This window comes from Dermochelys coriacea, chromosome 2 (genome assembly GCF_009764565.3).
Source record: "Dermochelys coriacea isolate rDerCor1 chromosome 2, rDerCor1.pri.v4, whole genome shotgun sequence".
Lineage (NCBI taxonomy): Eukaryota > Metazoa > Chordata > Testudines > Dermochelyidae > Dermochelys > Dermochelys coriacea.
In genome coordinates, this window is record NC_050069.1 from 63,685,981 (window position 1) to 63,703,759 (window position 17,779).

The 17,779-nt window shown below is 42.9% G+C and overlaps 1 long non-coding RNA gene across 1 annotated transcript in view; it reads left to right on the forward strand.

Moving 5' to 3' along the window:
• The first annotated feature begins 1,180 nt into the window (after positions 1 to 1,180).
• Positions 1,181 to 17,779, forward strand: part of LOC122458447 — a 32,841-nt gene continuing 16,242 nt past the window's right edge. Inside the window, exon 1 of the long non-coding RNA XR_006278496.1 lies at positions 1,181 to 1,337. This is a non-coding gene — a long non-coding RNA (uncharacterized LOC122458447). The remainder of the gene's footprint in view (positions 1,338 to 17,779) is intronic.

The following is a 17,779-nucleotide window of genomic DNA, read 5'->3' on the forward strand; positions in this document are numbered from 1 at the left end:
TTGGAGGATTTTATAGCTTATAGACTGCCGATACTGTCACAGTATCTGTATAAACAACAAAACTGGAATTGAAGAACAAAATTGAAAAATAATTCAGAAAATAATTCAGAAAAGCTATGGAACCTTTTCATTATTGAGCCAGCATGACTAATCTCAAATGCAAAGAGCATAGGTAGAGCCTAGAAGAGGAAGAAGAAGCTGAAATGTGTCAGACAGAATGTAATCTCGAGTTTCTTCTTTCTCTTTCTCGTACTTAAAATTGAAGATCCAAATTTTTACCCCAAATCTGTTTGTTTAGAAGGCTCTGTCATAGTGTGTTGCATCAAAATCAAAGTAGACTCAGAGAAGAATGGAGAAACTCAACTTTCTCAATTTTTATGGAAGCAGGTCGGAATGAGCTCTCCCCTGACATTTAGTGAAGAGCTGGGGAAAAGACTTCAGGAACAAACCATGTTTGGATAGACATGGCTACTCTGCCTAGGTGGACAGCATGATGCAGCTGTTTTGACAAATGATTAGTTTTGGCTGGTTTGGGTTATAAATCACTCCTAATATTCGAATGCAGGGGTAATGAAATGTTGTTATCTTTATTGTACGGGTAAAGGGCAGCAGAATGGTACTTAGCATGCCCTGATTGAGGGGGTCACCCTAAACTGAATGTCACTTGTTAAGCAGGTGGTAAGGATGCCACATCCCAGTGAAAAAGAGTGGGGACAGGTGTTTTGGATTCTGCCTGATGGGTCCTAGACATCGTTTGACCTTTCCCTCTCCACTGTTTAAAAACAAAGCTGATTAGACTCAATTGAGAATCTTTGTTTTGTTCAGTGGTCTTTAGAACTGGAATCACTGTTAACCATGAACTGAGTCTTAGACCTGGTGTTGGACAGGGTTGCAATGAGAAAGACTGTGCAGCCTGCCCTAGCAGTGTTGGTCCCCACTACCCTCTGAACTCACTGAGAGCTGGGTTAAGTGGTGGAACCTCAGAACATGACCTCACAGCAGAGAGACAGCAGCAGCGGGATGACAGCAGAGTGAACAGCGGCGGCAGCAGCAGGCAAGGCGGCAAAGTGAACGCCTGCAACTGTGAACGACTTGCAGTGGCAACACAACAGCTGAGGCGTTGCTTGATGCTTCTCCCTCCCTCATCCCAGGATGGGAGGTGAACTCACGTGAACTCACCTCTGAACTCTGGATCTTCACTGACCAAGGACAGCAACTGTGAGCGGGATGTAGTGGAAGGAGAGGGGAGTGGTGTGTTAAAGAAATATTTGTTTGTTGGACTTCCACAGCGCAAGGTGAGAAACTGAGTCAAAGGACACTGCCCAGCATACTCTGAGGTGAGTGTTTACTCATGGTTATATGCTTTCAAATCTTGATTGTGATATTATCTCAAATTAATGCTGGGTCCTTTTTCCTTTTTATTAAAAGTTTTCTCTGCTATACACATACTCAATGCTTGCGAGAGGGGAAGTATTGCCTCTTAGAGGCGCCTCTAGAGGGTGGTGGTTGATTTTCCCAGATTACTGGATGGGGTCTTGAGCCAGTTCTGTTTTGTATTGTTAGGAGGAACCCCTAGATATTGAACCTGGCCCTAGTTGCTGGCAGAAGGATTACACTTGTAAAACCAGCCCAGCGACAATTGATTGTGTTTTTAGCACATTTTGCGTTGGTTTGGCTGAAAAAATTTTAAAACCCCCCTGAAATAACTGTATCTGAATTCAAGGACAAAGAAAGTCTAAGGCCTAGCTAGATAGTAGATTGGACCTTGATAGAGTATTCCTATATTTTACTTAGAGAATTGTAAGCTTTACATTTTAAATAATGCTTTCATGCAGTATGATGAACAGAAGCAAAGGTACCAATATTCACATATATTCAAAAACAAACCAGACATTTTTAAAATGGTAGTAGAAATGCATCAAACTGCCCTCTGCCATTTTCAATAGAGACTCTGTATGGATCCTTTCCCCACGTAAAATAAATCAATAATAAAATAACATTGTGTATGTGTGACAATTTGCATGTGAGTGACTGTAATGTGTACTGTAAAGCCAGCAAGAAAGTGAATGATCGTTCGTTGCACACAAAGGGGCCTGGCTTTCCCCTGGGTGGTTTTGCAGCAAGAGAACAAATATGAGGGATGAAAAAATGAACTCACAACAACCACCGCCCTTGAGGTTAGACTAAGTAGGCAGTGAGAATTTAAAAAACCCAACAAAACCATGCTTACAGCTCCAAGAGAACTTGCTGTGTGAGAGGTGAGAGAAGAAGTGTTAGCAGCCTCTTGCTTTGCCCTCTATATATTTTAAATAGGTGGTGAGACATATGTCACAGGAGCTGTGCATGTCAGGAAAGTTTTCACTTGTTTCTTTAGTCTAGAGGCTCACCCTGAGCAGTTTGATATTCAAAAGGATCTGTCAGGAGCCAGAGCATGGTGCTTCAGTTCCTGCTTGGGCCTGATGACATTGATTTGTGAGCATAGTGCTTGACTACGGGATGTGTGACAGATAAATTTTATCAAAATTAAGGCACAATTAAACATTTCATCTTCCTAATTACTGGCTGTAGATTCAGCCTGATGACCATGTGCTGTAAGAAATCAGCGACCATTACACATTTTAATGGAGCACAGCTGTCTTACAGCTTGGTAATATTTGCACAGTGCCACAGAACTGTAATTTATGATAAAAAGAAAAAATGTGTATTGGCTCTTTTTTGCCAAAATAGATTAAGGATTCATATAGTTTAATGAGATTTGGACCTAGCCTTGGATTATCGTTATAAATGATTTATGTGCATGTTGGTGGACTCCTGTAGTTTTGAGTTGATTTGTGTTTTGGTCGACCAATATGTAATTCAGTATTTCCTTGTGTGCCAATATTTACATTTTACCCCCACCTTTCAGTCTTATTTTTCTGCCATGACCTAGAAAGAAGGGCAAGTGGAAGGTTAAGAAGGCATCAAGGCTCAGTTGCAAGTAGCCTCCTTTTTAACAAAATTGGTCTCTCTAAATCCCCAAAGGGATGGGTTGGGGGACTGAGGGGAGAATGGGAAACTTCAGTTGTTGTGCCTAAAACAGTCTCACTTATGTAACGTGGAAACCAAGGAAGCACAACTGCCACAAGGGAGCAGATACCTCTTGAACCCCTGTGCAGGACTAGACTGGCTTCAATCCTGGCATATCCCAAGGCAAAGATATCCAAAAGCTTCCTCTGCTTGGTGAAATCATGACCCACAAAACTGTGGGTTGAGTGTTTGTTCCTCACAAATTGTATATGTTTTACTTCCAGTTTTCCCAGAAAAAGGAACATAACTATTCATTTGTTGGTGGAAATAATATTTAAAAGTTGTAAAATATACATTGTTGGAGTACCTCCAGTATTATTTTCATATCCATCTTAGTATTCTCTTATTTTTCCTTAGAAACTGTGTTTCAGATATTAGTTAGAAAATGTATGGAGGAGGAGGGAAAAGGCGAAGTTAAATTTATATATACTGTGCTCTCTTTGTGTGCGTGTACATATGTCTTACTTTGACATGAAAATCCATGGACCACATTCATCCCTGGTGTAAGTGTCTGGATTTCAGCGGAGTTACAGTTAGTACTGGCTATGTTCCGAAGCCTTGAAATCCATATGTACAAAGAAAAGGAAAACTAAATTCTTTAATTTTCATAATAAAAAATTCTGTCCAGCCTTGATTTACTTCAGTATTCATATGCTGGAATGTTTCATACTGTACCAGGTTGCATATGCTTGCACACTAATTCTCAATTGCCGTATGCAGTTTGTGACAACCATCTGCTAAGACCTCCCTTGGAGTTCTTTCTCCCACTCAGCCCAGCTGAAATAAAAATATGGACAGAAACAACTTCTGCAGGGAGATGAAAAAGTTAATAGGGGACTTGGAGTTATACTGAATATCTGATTTGCATTAGTATTCCTGCAACTTATGCCCTGCTTATAAAATATTTCTGAAGTGTAAAACATTAACTATAACAGAAAACTGTAAAATAAAGCCATGGCTTCCTTTGACAGTCTTGGATGTGCTAGAAAACTAATAATAAAATATGTACACACAGCATACATGTGTTAGCTAGCTCCCACTAGCAATTCTACAACAGCAGCTCAGTTTTAGTATATAGAGCGCCTTATCACATTAAAGCATCCTAACACAGGAGGGGGTTGAGAGGTGAGGAAAAAAGGGTGTGAGAGTAAAGGGGATGAAAATCTGCTCTGTTACATCCATGGAAATCAGCAGTAATTCCATTAAAGCCAATAGAATCTGGTTCTCAGAAGTCTTGAGCATCCACATCTCCAACTGAAGTCAATAGGCTATGCAGACACACAGCGTGGCTGAAAACAATGTGCTGTAAAGTTATGCCAGTTTTATACCAGTGTAACTGAAAGCAGAGTTGGGCGAGAAAGAGGAATGAAAACAAAACTGCATATTTAAAACCAGAAACAATGGCCTTATTCCGATGTTAGGTACACCCATGTAAATCAGGAATAACTGAGTAAATCAGAAGTTGCACCAGTGTGGCACCAATGTAACTGAGCAGAGGCTGAAGATCAACAACTACTCAACTGAGACTTAAAGAGAATGATAATAATCATCACTCCATTGCCACTGGACAAGGAGCACCATTAAAAGGGTATGTGTGAAAATTATTGGTTTTAATTAAAATACATGCCTGGACCTCACATTGTATGGAATGGGTGTTTTTCGTTAAATCTTTCCAAGATGACATATCAGGGTATTGCGCAAAACGAGGGATCCTGTCTATGTCAGATGATAACTTGGGTTATAATGAATTAAAAATCATCATGATTGCTGGCCCCAGATTTTATAAGGCCTTATAAATGAAATGAAAATGTTAGGGTAGAAATGGGCTTTAACAACTGTTAAGAGCTTACTAATGTAGCTTATTCATGGTTGGTGTAGTAAGTAATGTTTTCAATCTGTCTTCCATTGGTTATTATCTGAACAGCTTTAAATGTAGGTTATCGGTTGTGTACCTATAGGAATACTAGTAAATAGCACATTGTGATAATAAAGGTGGGATGATTTTTAAAAATGTGTATTTTAGGTTTTTGTCCAACACCAGTCACTCTAGTGACTAAGATCTCTTTCTTAAATGACAAATATTTCAATAATCATTGTCACAAAAATAAATGAATATTCCATTAAAATGCCTTCATATTTTGTAGGTAATGTAACTATCTCTTGTTTATTACTAAAATGGTAAAAAGCTTCGAACACATGGATGAGAACACATGGAGTGGAGACTAGATTACAATTGAACATCCAAGCTTCCAGCAACAAATGATGGGTTACACAAAACAGTGGAGTAGTAGTGTGGAAATGATGAGAGAATAAAGTGATGCATAGGTTCATCAAAATCTGATACAATTGTGAAAAGGGCTAATACCATTCTGGGATGTATTAACAGGAGTGTCATATGTAAGACATGGGAAGTGATTTGCTCTACTCAGCACCAATGAGGCCTCACCTGGAGTATTGTGTCCAGTTTTGGGAGCCACACTTTAGGAGAGATGTGGACAAATTGGAGAGAATCCAGAGGAGAGCGACAAAAATGAGAAAGGGTTTAGAAAACTAGACCGTGGAGGAAACATTAAAGCAATTGAGCATGTTTAGTCATGAGAACAGAAGACTGAGAGGGAACCTAATAACAGTCTTCAAAGATGTTAAGAGTTGTTGTAAAGAGGATGGTGATCAATTGTTCGCCATGTCCTCTGAAGGTAGGACAAGAAGTAATCAGCTTAATCTGCAACACAGAAGGTTTAGTTTAGATGTTAGGAAAATCTTTTTAACTATAGGAACCGTTAAGTACTGTAATAGGTTACCAAGGGCAGTGTGGAATCCCCATGAAAGAAGGTTTTTAAGAACAGCTTAGACAAACACCAGGGATGGCCTAGCATGGCCAGGGATGGTCTAGGTTTACTTGGTCTTGCCTCGATGCAAGGAAATGGACTGGATGATTTCTCAAGGTCCCTTCCAGCCCTACATTTCTATGATTCCCTAAATGTATGTATATTTTTGCTGCATTGAGCTGTATGTAATTATGAGGCATCCATGTTTTACTATCAATGCACAGACAGCTGAGACTAATTTTAGGATGGTTGTGCCACTACTAGTAGCAGTTTTAGGAATAAAAGATTACGCTCATGTAAACAGATCACCTCACCCAGTAAACTGGGTCAAATATGAAAATTTCAAAAACTAACAGTCCAGGATCAGAGATCTGGGTACAGGCTGCTCCTTCCAGGAGGTACGATGGTCTTATAACTAAGGCACCGACTTAGGACTCAGGAATTTTGGCTTTAATTCTCCATTCATCAACTGACTTCCTGTGTGACCTGGAACAAGTAACTTAACTTCTTTGGCCTTCATTTTCAAAAGTGACTAGTGATTGTGGATGCTCAATTGGAAATACCTTGAAAAGTGTTTATCTACACAGGTGCTTTTGCACCCTCCTTCTGAAAAATTAGGACCCATTAAGGTGTGTCAACCTTGACACCCAAAACAGAGGCACTCAAAAAATCACCAGTCATTTTGGAGTAATTTAATCCTGTGTTATTCAATCCATGATCTGTAAAATGGGGATAACTTCATTAATAACTGAGGGAATGTTGGGGACACCGGGCATGGCCACTAGGTAACTCAAGGGGATGGAAGACCATGAGTGTCGATGAAGCCCCCACTCTGTAGACCCAGATGGCCCCCCCTCCTTCCCTTTTCTGCCTGGAGATACTCACAGCCTTCAGGCTGAGAGATTTGTAACAGTGTATTGCAGGCACAGACTAGCTGGCGCAAGACTAGGTCAAGCAGGACAGGAATGTTAGATAGTGCTGAACAAACAACTCCATATATGGGGGAATAGATGATAAGAGGAAAAAGGGGAACTGGCCGGTATACCGGATTGGCTATATGGATACTTAGGACAGCTTGCTATTGGATAAGCATGCTAAAGAATGTATAAAATATGTTTCAGAGTAGCAGCTGTGTTAGTCTGTATTCGCAAAAAGAAAAGGAGTACTTGTGGCACCTTAGAGACTAACAAATTTATTAGAGCATAAGCTTTCATGAGCTTCAGCTACAGCATCCGATGAAGTGAGCTGTAGCTCACGAAAGCTTATGCTCTAATAAATTTGTTAGTCTCTAAAGTGCCACAAGTACTCCTTTTCTTTTTATAAAATATGTGTAACTGTTTGCACTGGTGTGCAGGATTTGAGATTGTTGTCTCCCTGTACCGCTTGAAGCTTCAAATAAACTTTTCTACTTCTCCACCCCGTTGTGATTATTGGGCGATGCACACCGGGCAACAAATCCAACTGTTGCCTGCCTCGGGCATTTGGTGCCAGCAACAGTTTTTGGCATCCCTGGGTGGGCGAGAGGCTACAACACAAGCCTTGCCCGGATCCCTTGTGGGGACCAGTGGGTGAGGACTCCTACCGATGCCCAGTGCACACTGGTATGATTCCCGGGGGCCTCGGAGGGGCATAGCCCAACCGACCCCGTAGGGCACAACGGTGCAACGCGCCTGATCAGTGGAGAAGTGCTGAGGGCGACGGTGGGGAACCAGTCTTTTGGATAAGGTAGGAACCTTTTGAAATCTGGATTATCTGCTCTGTTTTGAACCTGGGGACGCCCAGAGTTACCCTGTAGGCATGGGACAGGGACAGAGCTCGGGAGAGAGGGCACAGTGTACGCCCCTAGAGTGTATCCTAGCAAATTGGAAGGTATTTGGATCGGATCCGATGACTAAGAATAAATTAAAACGATACTGTACAGTTGACGGGCCTCAATATCAACTAGAGGACCAGGAGCGGTGGCCACCAGGAGGGTCAATTAATTATAATACGATCCTCCAGTTACTTTTGTTCTGTCAGCGAACGGGGAAATGGAATGAACATCTGTATGCGCATTTGTTTTTGGCTTTGTGTAATCGATCAGATGTCTTACAGCGATGTAATTTGACTCCGACTGGTTCGATAGTGGCTAATGTTAGTCCCCAGACCCCCACCCCAACTGTGATGGCAGGTCTGGTGTCCCCTTCAGCCCCCATGCCCCCACCTGATAGGGCCCCTACAGTGGGCTTATATCCTTTACTTACTGAGACTAAGATCTCCCGTACTGGCACGGGTGAGCATCCGGCCACAACTGTGCAGATCTATACCCATGTGCCCTTTAACCCTATGGATTTGGCTGCTTTCAAAGTACAGGCAGGGGGAGCATCAGCTTTCCAATGAGAGGAAGGAGAATGTCTGCCAGGTTCCCGTTCCCATTAATCGTAAATGTCTCAGAGCCTTCCTGGGCATGGTGGGGTTCTGTCGGATATGGATCCCGGAATTTGGACTGTGGGCTAGACCCCTGTATGATTGTGTAAAAGGAGCAGATCATGACCCCTTCTATTGGACCCCAGAGGCTGACAGGGCATTTAAAATCTTGAAAAGGAAGATGATGGAAGCTCCGGCTCTGGGCCTCCCGGATCTCACTAAGCCATTTCAGCTGTATGTACATGAACGAAAGGGGCTGGCCCTAGGAGTGCTCACACAGTTGTTGGGAGCATGGAAACATCACATGGCCTATTTCTCTAAGCAGCTGGACCAAGTGGCAAAGGGATGGCCAGCATGCCTGCGGGCAGTTGCAGCCACAGCCCTGACGCTGGCTGAAGCTGAGAAACTAACTTTGGGAGGGACAATACAGATATATACCCCTCATATGGTCCGAGCCTTATTGGATGCAAAGGGAGGCCTTTGGCTCACGCAGGCTCGGATGGCTAAGTACCAGGCTAAACTTCTGGAGCACTCTGAAGTTACCTTACAGTTTTGCCCCTCCCTTAACCCCGCCACCCTCTTACCGGAGACTGAGGAACAGGAACATGATTGTTTAGAGATCATAGATGCTCAATACTCTAGCCATCCGGACTTAAAAGATATACCTCTCCTAAATGCAGATCATGAGTGGTATACTGATGGTAGCAGCACTGTGATAAATGGGCAAAGGAGGGCGGGCTATGCTATCGTAACCCTCCATGACACTGTGGAAGCCAAGGGTTTGCCCACTGGGACCTCTGCCCAGCTGGCTGAACTGGTGGCCCTCACCCGTGCGCTTGAACTGTCAAAAGGAAAGCGGGTCAATGTTTTTACCGATTCAAAATATGCCTTTGGAGTGCTGCATGCTCATGCTGGCTTATGGAAGCAAAGGGGAATGCTGACAGCTCAAGGGTCCCCAGTCAAGTATGGGCCCCAAATCTTCCGGCTCCTAGAAGCCATACAGCTCCCCTCAGAAGTGGCGGTGGTACACTGTAAAGCCCATCAAAGGGAAGATCAAGATGTGGCCGGGGTAATGCCTGGGCAGATAGAGAGGCTAAGCATACTGCCACCCTGATATCCCGTCAGACTGAGAATGCCCATATGCATGCCCTTATCCCATCTGTGGGGGAGCTTCCAACCCCCCAGTACTCTGGAGAGGAGAGACAGCTAATTGACAAACTCGGTCTACAGGAAAAGGAGGGATGGCTCCATTCCCCGGAAGGGAAGGTCTTTCTACCGAAGGGCCTGATCCAGCCAGTGTTACAAAAATTACATCAAACCACTCATGCTGGCAGAGAAGCACTTATCCAACTGATGGGAAAATACTTTATAACTTCTGGACTCCGACCCCTGGCTACCCAGGTACAGGCAGACTGCTTAGTCTGTCAAAAGAATAACCCCCGACCAGGACATCAAGGGCCACCCGCTGCTCTGGAACCCACTCGGGGCCCCGGGCGGGTGTGGCAAATAGATTTTACTGAGTTTCCTCAGACCCAAGGGTACAAATATCTCCTTGTCTTAGTGGATCGATTCAGCGGATGGCCAGAAGCCTTCCCATGCTGCAATTGCACTTAAGTTTGTTAAGGAGGTCATTCCTCGCTTCGGACTCCCCCAGTGGATGGAATCTGACAACGGGACACATTCCACATCAAAGATTGTCCAAAGCATCTCGAATGCCTTGCAGATCCCCTGGAAACACCATACGCCCTGGAGACCACAAGCCAGCGGTGTAGTAGAGCATACCAATCAGACCCTTAAACGACATCTTTCAAAAGTGTGCCAAGAAGCCTCCCTGCGATGGCCTGATGCCTTACCCCTCATCCTGCTCTGCATCCACGCTCTCCCAAAAGGTAGATTAGGGCTTAGTCCCTTTGAAATTGTTTGGGAGGGTATGGCCTATGAATGGCACACCGATTCTGTCAGGGGAGTGGGAGCTGGGTAATGGCTTTTTGTCTCAGTATATGTGTTCCCTGTCTGTTGTTCTCTTGTCTCTTCACAGGTATACTAAAGACTCCCAGCCTCTTCCCTTGGACTCTCCCATCCACTCCTTGCAGCCCGGCGACTCTGTGCTTGTTCGCACCTGGAAAGACAAGCCTCTCCAGGAAAAGTGGAAAGGACCCTACATCGTCCTGCTGATCTCCCATACGGCAGCAAAGGTCGAGGGACACAAGAACTGGATCCATCACTCGCGTCTGAAGGCAGTACCCACCCCTTCATCAGCAGAGCAGTGGACCGTCCACCCCGTTGACTCCTCATCTAGTGATGATCTCGGGCTAAAGTTACTTTTTAAGAGACACAAACAGCGGGCTCCTTAATGCCAAAATGGGCCCACTCAAAAACTGGAAACCCTGGACCGGGAGGACCCCGGTAATAATTAATCATGTAACCCTGTTATTTTCTATGCTGTTATTTCTAAACTGTGCATATCGGGAACATAATTTCTTTGTTTTACTTGCGCACCATGTTGCTACTTTAACAAACCAAACCTATTGCTGGGTGTGTGCTCTGACTCCACTTTCCCCCAGAATAGGAGTGCCCCTTGTCATGCTGCCCTTAACCCTAGCAGAATTAGCCGCCACCAAAGAGCAGGAAAGTAGAAATCGAACGGACTCACCCTTCTGGGATAAGATCTCTTTGCAGCAAGCTACCTACCAGGATCAGGAGTATTCAGTTGCAGTGCTCACTGAGGGAGTGTTTTGTTTTACCCGAAACCAATCTGATCACTATAGGCGTCCTGTGGGAAGGAGCTCCTGTGTTATTACACAGTGGGCCGATGGATATTGAATAAAAACCGAGAGGGGAGGTCAACAGTGTGGATGTAATGGTTCCTCCCCTTTTGGGGAAACTCTTATGAATGATCCTTCCACAAAAAGAGGGTCAGGAAATATAAATTGCCGTTCAGTTAATATTTCCACTATAGCAGGCCAATGGTAGGTTTGCAGCGGTCCTTATGGTGAGTGCAATTTGAACGGCACAATTAGGAATACCCCCCCTTGTACCCACTCGGGAGGATGGGAAGCCCCCCTGGGGGCATATGAATTGTTTGGAAAAGCGGCCTTAAATATCTCAGGAATCTCTCTAAGAAACAGTCCTTACTGGGCCCTACAGGGCCACTATTTTGTATGTGGCCGAAAGGCTTACAAGGTATTGCCAGCCAATTGGACAGGTAGCTGTTATATAGCTTATGGAGTTCCTCATCTTTCAACATCCACCACACTGCCCAAAGGAAAAATTAGGAATACCCGAGATACCTCTGTTGAGTCACGAGAAGAGACCCTGTGGCGACTCAATGCGGCCTTGGAGGGCAATGCTAAGAATCCCCTCACAACTGAAAAGCTTACAGGGTGCTCCATACTGGGAATTGTGCCACTGCTTACCGGGCCAGCCATAGCATGCATAGGCCGCTATATTGTAAGGCTTCAAATGGTGCTTGAAAAAGTAGCCTTAGAATTAGAGGACTCGATTCGTGATCTAGGGTCAGCAGTAGTAACATTTAAATAAGGAGGTACAGCAGCTCAGAACGTATTCCCTCCAAAACAGGCTGGCCTTGGACTACCTTTTGTCATCCCAAGGGGGTATTTGTGCCCTTGTCGGGTCCCGATGTTGTGTATATGTAAATGACAGCAGTTATGAGATTTATGATAAGGTGATACAGGCTGAGGCCCATGCCCGAGCCGGAGCACAGGCTGCTTACACTGCCCCCGAGGGTGATTGGTTTCAAACCTTGTTTTCAGGCTGGGGTTTGTCATCTTGGCTTGGTGGTTTATTTAGTCTGTTGTTAAAAAGTTTTCTTTCTGTCCTAATCGTACTACTGGTGTTATGTTGTGCAATATCATGTGTCAGAGCCCTTGTAAAAAACATGGTAATGCATTTCCTTCAGGGCTACCACAAAGTGCTTATGCAAAGTCCCCTTATAAAAAGATAAGAGCCCAAGTGAGAAAACTCAGAGACAAGGCTATTGAGTATTCTCAAAGGAGGGAGTTGTTGGGGACACCGGGCATGGCCACTAGGTAACTCAAGGGGATGGAAGACCATGAGTGTCGATGAAGCCCCCTCGCTGTAGGCCCAGATGGCCCCCCCTTCTTCCCTTTTCTGCCTGGAGATACTCACAGCCTTCAGGCTGAGAGATTTGTAACAGTGTATTGCAGGCACAGACTAGCTGGCGCAAGATTAGGTCAAGCAGGACAGGAATGTTAGATAGTGCTGAACAAACAACTCCATATATGGGGAAATAGATGATAAGAGGAAAAAGGGGAACTGGCCGGTATACCGGATCGGCTATATGGATACTTAGGACAGCTTGCTATTGTATAAGCATGCTAAAGAATGAATGTATAAAATATGTGTAACTGGTGTGCAGGATTTGAGATTGTTGTCTCCCTGTACCGCTTGAAGCTTCAAATAAACTTTTCTACTTCTCCACCCCGTTGTGATTTTTGGGTGATGCACACTGGGCAACGAATCCAGCTGTTGCCTGCCTCGGGCATTTGGTGCCAGCAACAGTTTGGTGGGTGAGGTAATATCTTTTATTGGACCAACTTCTGTTGGTGAAAGAGACAGGCTGTTGAGCTACACAGAGCTCTTCTTCAGATCTGTAAAAGGTACTCAGAGTGCCGTACAAGGTGGGATGGATTGTTTAGCATAAGGAGTAAACAGATGTTGCAAAAAAAGCATTTAAGATGTAGTGCACAATTAACACCTCTGCAGTCAGGGGACAAAGGAAGGTTAGTAGATTACAGATTGTTGTAGTGAGTCATAAAACCACTATCTCTGTTAAATCCACTATTTTTAGAGTCTAGCAGAATTATGAATTTAAGTTCCCAGGCTCATCTTTTGAAGGTGTTGTGCAGATTTCCTTTGAGGATATGGACTGAGAGGTCAGATATAGAGTGATCACTCTGTGAAAAGTGCTCACCCATGGGTGAAAGGATATTTTTGTCTTTTTATCATTTTTCTGTGTGAGTTCATTTGAGAGCAAAGTGATTTTCTGGTTTCACCGACCTAGCTGTTTTTGGGGCATTTGATACACTTAGATGAGGTACACCACATGTTGTGATAGGCAGGTGTAGGACCCAATGATCTTGAAAGGTATGTTGTGTGGGCGTATTGATCATTGTAGCAGTGGAGATATATCGGCAGGTTTTGTTCTGTTTTCCTGGCAGGGTCTGGTGCTTCTCTGAGTTAGAGTGTCCTGGTCTGTGGGGAGCTTGCTTCTGATGATGAACTTGAATAGGTTGTGTGTATGTGTGTGTGTGGGGCGGGGGGTTTGAAGGCCAGAAGAGTGCTTTCAAGAAAGATTTATTTCAGGATGTGGTCCCATCATGTATGGGTTATAATTGTTTGATATTGTCACACTTACCTCCACAGAACCAGTAACCACTCCAGACACACCAAGAAATCTGTTATCTACAGCTTGGTGCTCAAAAACCACAGAATATGCTCCAAGGAGAAAGTCTGGGGTATATACCTTAACACACTCAAAACCGCCTTCACCAAACAAGGACACTCCACCTGAGAAGTGGATTGCATCATAGAATGGGCCACCCAATTACTCTTTGAGAATCTCCTTCAATATAGAAAAATTAATAACTCATCTTGACTCTAAAAATCATAGACTTAACAGAAATACTGATTCAAAACTGTCTGTAACCCATTAACCCTCCTTTGTGCTATGACTGCAGATGTGTTAATTGCCCACTTATCTTAAATGATCTCTTGCAAGAATGTTTACCCTGTATGCTAAACAATCTATCACACCTTATATTTAGCTGTGACACTGATGATCTTTTCCAGACCTGAAGATGAGCTCTGTGTAGTTCAAAAGCTTGTCTCTTTCACCAACAGAAGTTAGTCCAATAAAAGATATTACCTCACTCACCTTGTCTCCCTCATATCCTGGGACCAATATGGTGATATTAGTTAATTAATGATTAGCATTCAGATACTGCAGGGTGATAGAGATACCAGACGAAATAAGCAAAAAGGGATGAACTACACTCAGAGAAAGACATGACATTTTATCCCCTCCCCCCCATCCATAAATTAAACATGGTTGCCTATTTTAAATTTGAAACTGTCATGTGTTAATCCATAAAGCAGACTAATATGTGGGTGGTGTTTTGAGGGGAAGTATTTTTAAAATCACCAAGTCCACATAGTTTTAAATAGTCTGACTGCTTGACCAGGCTCACTATTTCAAGAAGGCAATCTGTGTTCTCATAGATTAGCTAATCCATAAATCTGGTAAAAGCAAAACACTAGTGGAGTTTACAGCTAAGTCACAGGTTTCAGAGTAGCAGCCGTGTTAGTCTGTATTCGCAAAAAGAAAAGGAGTACTTGTGGCACCTTAGAGACTAACAAATTTATTAGTCTCTAAGGTGCCACAAGTACTCCTTTTCTTTTTACAGCTAAGATATCTGATGCATCAAATAATATATTTCAAGTATAGCATGCTGACAAAAACCCTCCTCTCTCTGATCTTTGTTATATTTTCTTGCTAAGAACAGTGGCCAACACATCCTCGGTAAATACTTTTTCTTAGCATCCTCCAAAAACTCAACAGAAGACCTGAGGAATGTTTGGAGCAGAAATTTAGGAATCCAGATTGAGAACAGAGAATGGAAGATAATAGGCTGAAACATGAATAAATCATGCATGTTATGAAATTCAAACTTGTTCAAAAGAAAAATCTCTTTAGGACTTACCAAATGCTAGCATGAGTGAGAAAAGCCAGATTCAAAGGATTGATACTTTTGGCACCAAGAGGGGCTACTGGTAAATGGTTACATGAAGACTAGTTGTGCCCAAGGTGCGGGAGGAGGTGATACTAAATATATTGAATGTGGTTTGGAGAAAAAGCCATCCCTAGTGACCCAACACTTCTGATAGTAAGACATTTTAGGCATCTGGGAATTCACAAGCAACACCAAAAAGATCATTTGTTGCAGTTGTTGCTCTTGCAATAGGATAATGTTACAAAAATGGAAGACATTAAAAAGTTTGAATATTGTAGGTTTGGTACATTGGGTTAAGCAATTTAGCAATTAAAAACCCCCACCTTTCCTTTCCTTATGTTGCTGAAAAAAAACAGACAATACTAAGGATGAAAAAATTAACAATCCTATTAACTCTCCACAACTGATGCTCTTTGTTCACTTATCAGATTTCACTTCACTTGGAAAATGAAATGATACTGGTCAGTTTCACTTTCGTGTAGAATCAGCTGCACTCTCTGGTTGCCCCATACTAAGGTAATGTAGTTGTTCTGGTTCATTGGATTATGGACCAACCTCAGGCAGCATATAGCAGTGGATTGAAACTCAGGAGACGGGGATTCTATTCTCAGCTCTGCCACTGACCTGCTGTGTGGCCTTGAGCCAGTCACTTCACCTCCGGATACCTGTTTCCTTTCCATCCCAGGTCTCTTTAGATTTTAAGAGCTTTGGGATAGTGACTATATCTTAGCATGTGCTTGTGCAGTGCCTAGTACGTACAGTTGGCCTCTGATCTTGGATGGGTCCTCTGGGGACTACTGTTATACAAATACATAATAATGAAAGCTCTGTTTCTTTGACAATTTTTGAAACAAAAAGGATGTCACATAGTCATGTGCATATGCAGTCATAGTTTAGTCATGGTTCTTGTATTTTTCAAGTTTTTTCAAGCTGTAGGTCAAGGATCAAAAGACATGTAGTTAAAAACAACAGCCTGGCAATAGCGAAACAAATTATGACAAAATAATATAATAAGGAATAAGGTAAACCAATGAGATACGTAATTTGAATCAGTGTGAAAAACATGTAACAGATCAGATAAAACAATAAAAGTGAAGAGCCAGGAAAGAAAGAGACTCATATAAAATAAAAAGAAGAGAGACAGAATAAACTGAATAGAAAGAGAAAGTATGAGAATATAATATTGGCGGTAAGAAAGGTGAAATGCCAGAATAGGAAGAAAAGGGGACTATGATGACACACCAGTGGATTAGGATGATGCAGAGAAAAGACGAGCGAGATAGAGAAAGCAGATGATGTGGAGGAACACCAAAGGGGCAAGGCTATGCAGAGTGTAGTCACTGATGCTGCTATGCAGATGGGCAGTTTAGCTACTTCTTTGGAAAAGCAAGTTCTTCTCTTGGTTGGGCACCTCAAAGAGATTCTGGAAAGTATAGAAAGGTGGAATTATATGTAGTTGGATGTGTTGCTAGAGTAGAAGGTGAATCACATCAGTTGTTTCAGCCTGTGCTGCTTTCAGGGCTCCTGCAGACTTCAATGTCAGTCATAAAAACAGGCCACAAGCATGGGTCAGCCAGGCTTATTGCCCTCCCGGGACAGTCCTAACAACTTGCACAAGTACATTAACACACAAGAGCTCCCTGGTAAGGAGTGGCTCAGTCAGCAGCAAGAATCTCTGTTGTCCTCTCAGCCATACGAAGGGTTAAGGCGACGTACCACAACATTTATAGACTGAAACAAACAACTGGGATAAACTTACATATCACCTTACAGGTTTCATTACATTTGTTTGTTACCTCCCCTCATACCTTGTGCCTGATGTCTTGGACAAAACATCCCTATTCATTATTCTGTCACACCCCAACCTAGCACAAGATAAGATGGTTTATCTGCATTAGCCTCCTGGAATGTATTTATGTGAATATCTAGTGTCTAGTACTTCTTAGGAGTGCCTATGTTTTAGCAACGCTGGCAGTAACATTGCCAAATTCATGTACTGGACAGAGAACTTGTAAGCATCTGCTTTAATACATGGTCTGACTTTGGTTCACAGCCTCTGGTTCAGGGGCCTCAGGTCTTGCACCAGGCCCAGTTCTCCAGGCACTCTCTCTCTCTACTACAGAAAGCACTTCAATAAGCCCTGGAAAACTGTTGTTTTTCTTACATACAATTACACATTACTGCCTCTCTGTTACCCCCCCCCACCTGCAAAATATGGCTCAAAAGCAACCTGTCTAAATGGGATGTTGTGGAGGCTGACCATTTAAGATATTTACAGCACATTAAAGATATAAAACACTGTGCTGTATACATGGTAAAAATGTATTGTTGTTGCCATGACTAAATTTAAATTTTATTTCATCTATAGCATTTTGTATTTATGGAGATGCTTGCATTTGGGGGATAACAAAAGAATAGCTAATAACATTCACTCCTCTTAATTGGTGTTATTCTATTACCCAGCCAGCTATCTGTGATGTTACCAGACATGTGAATTAGGAACTGCACAGGTGCCGACTTTAATATTTAGACTGAAATACAATGCATGTCTGTTTTTTTGCCAAATGTGTATATATGTAGGTCATTAAGCTATTTTAAAAACCATGAGTAAAGGCTGGTCTTCCTTTAAAAAAAAGAAGTCTAGCTGCACTGCACCAAACAGAAAATCCTGTAATGATACTTTTAGAAACCTATTGAACATGCCAT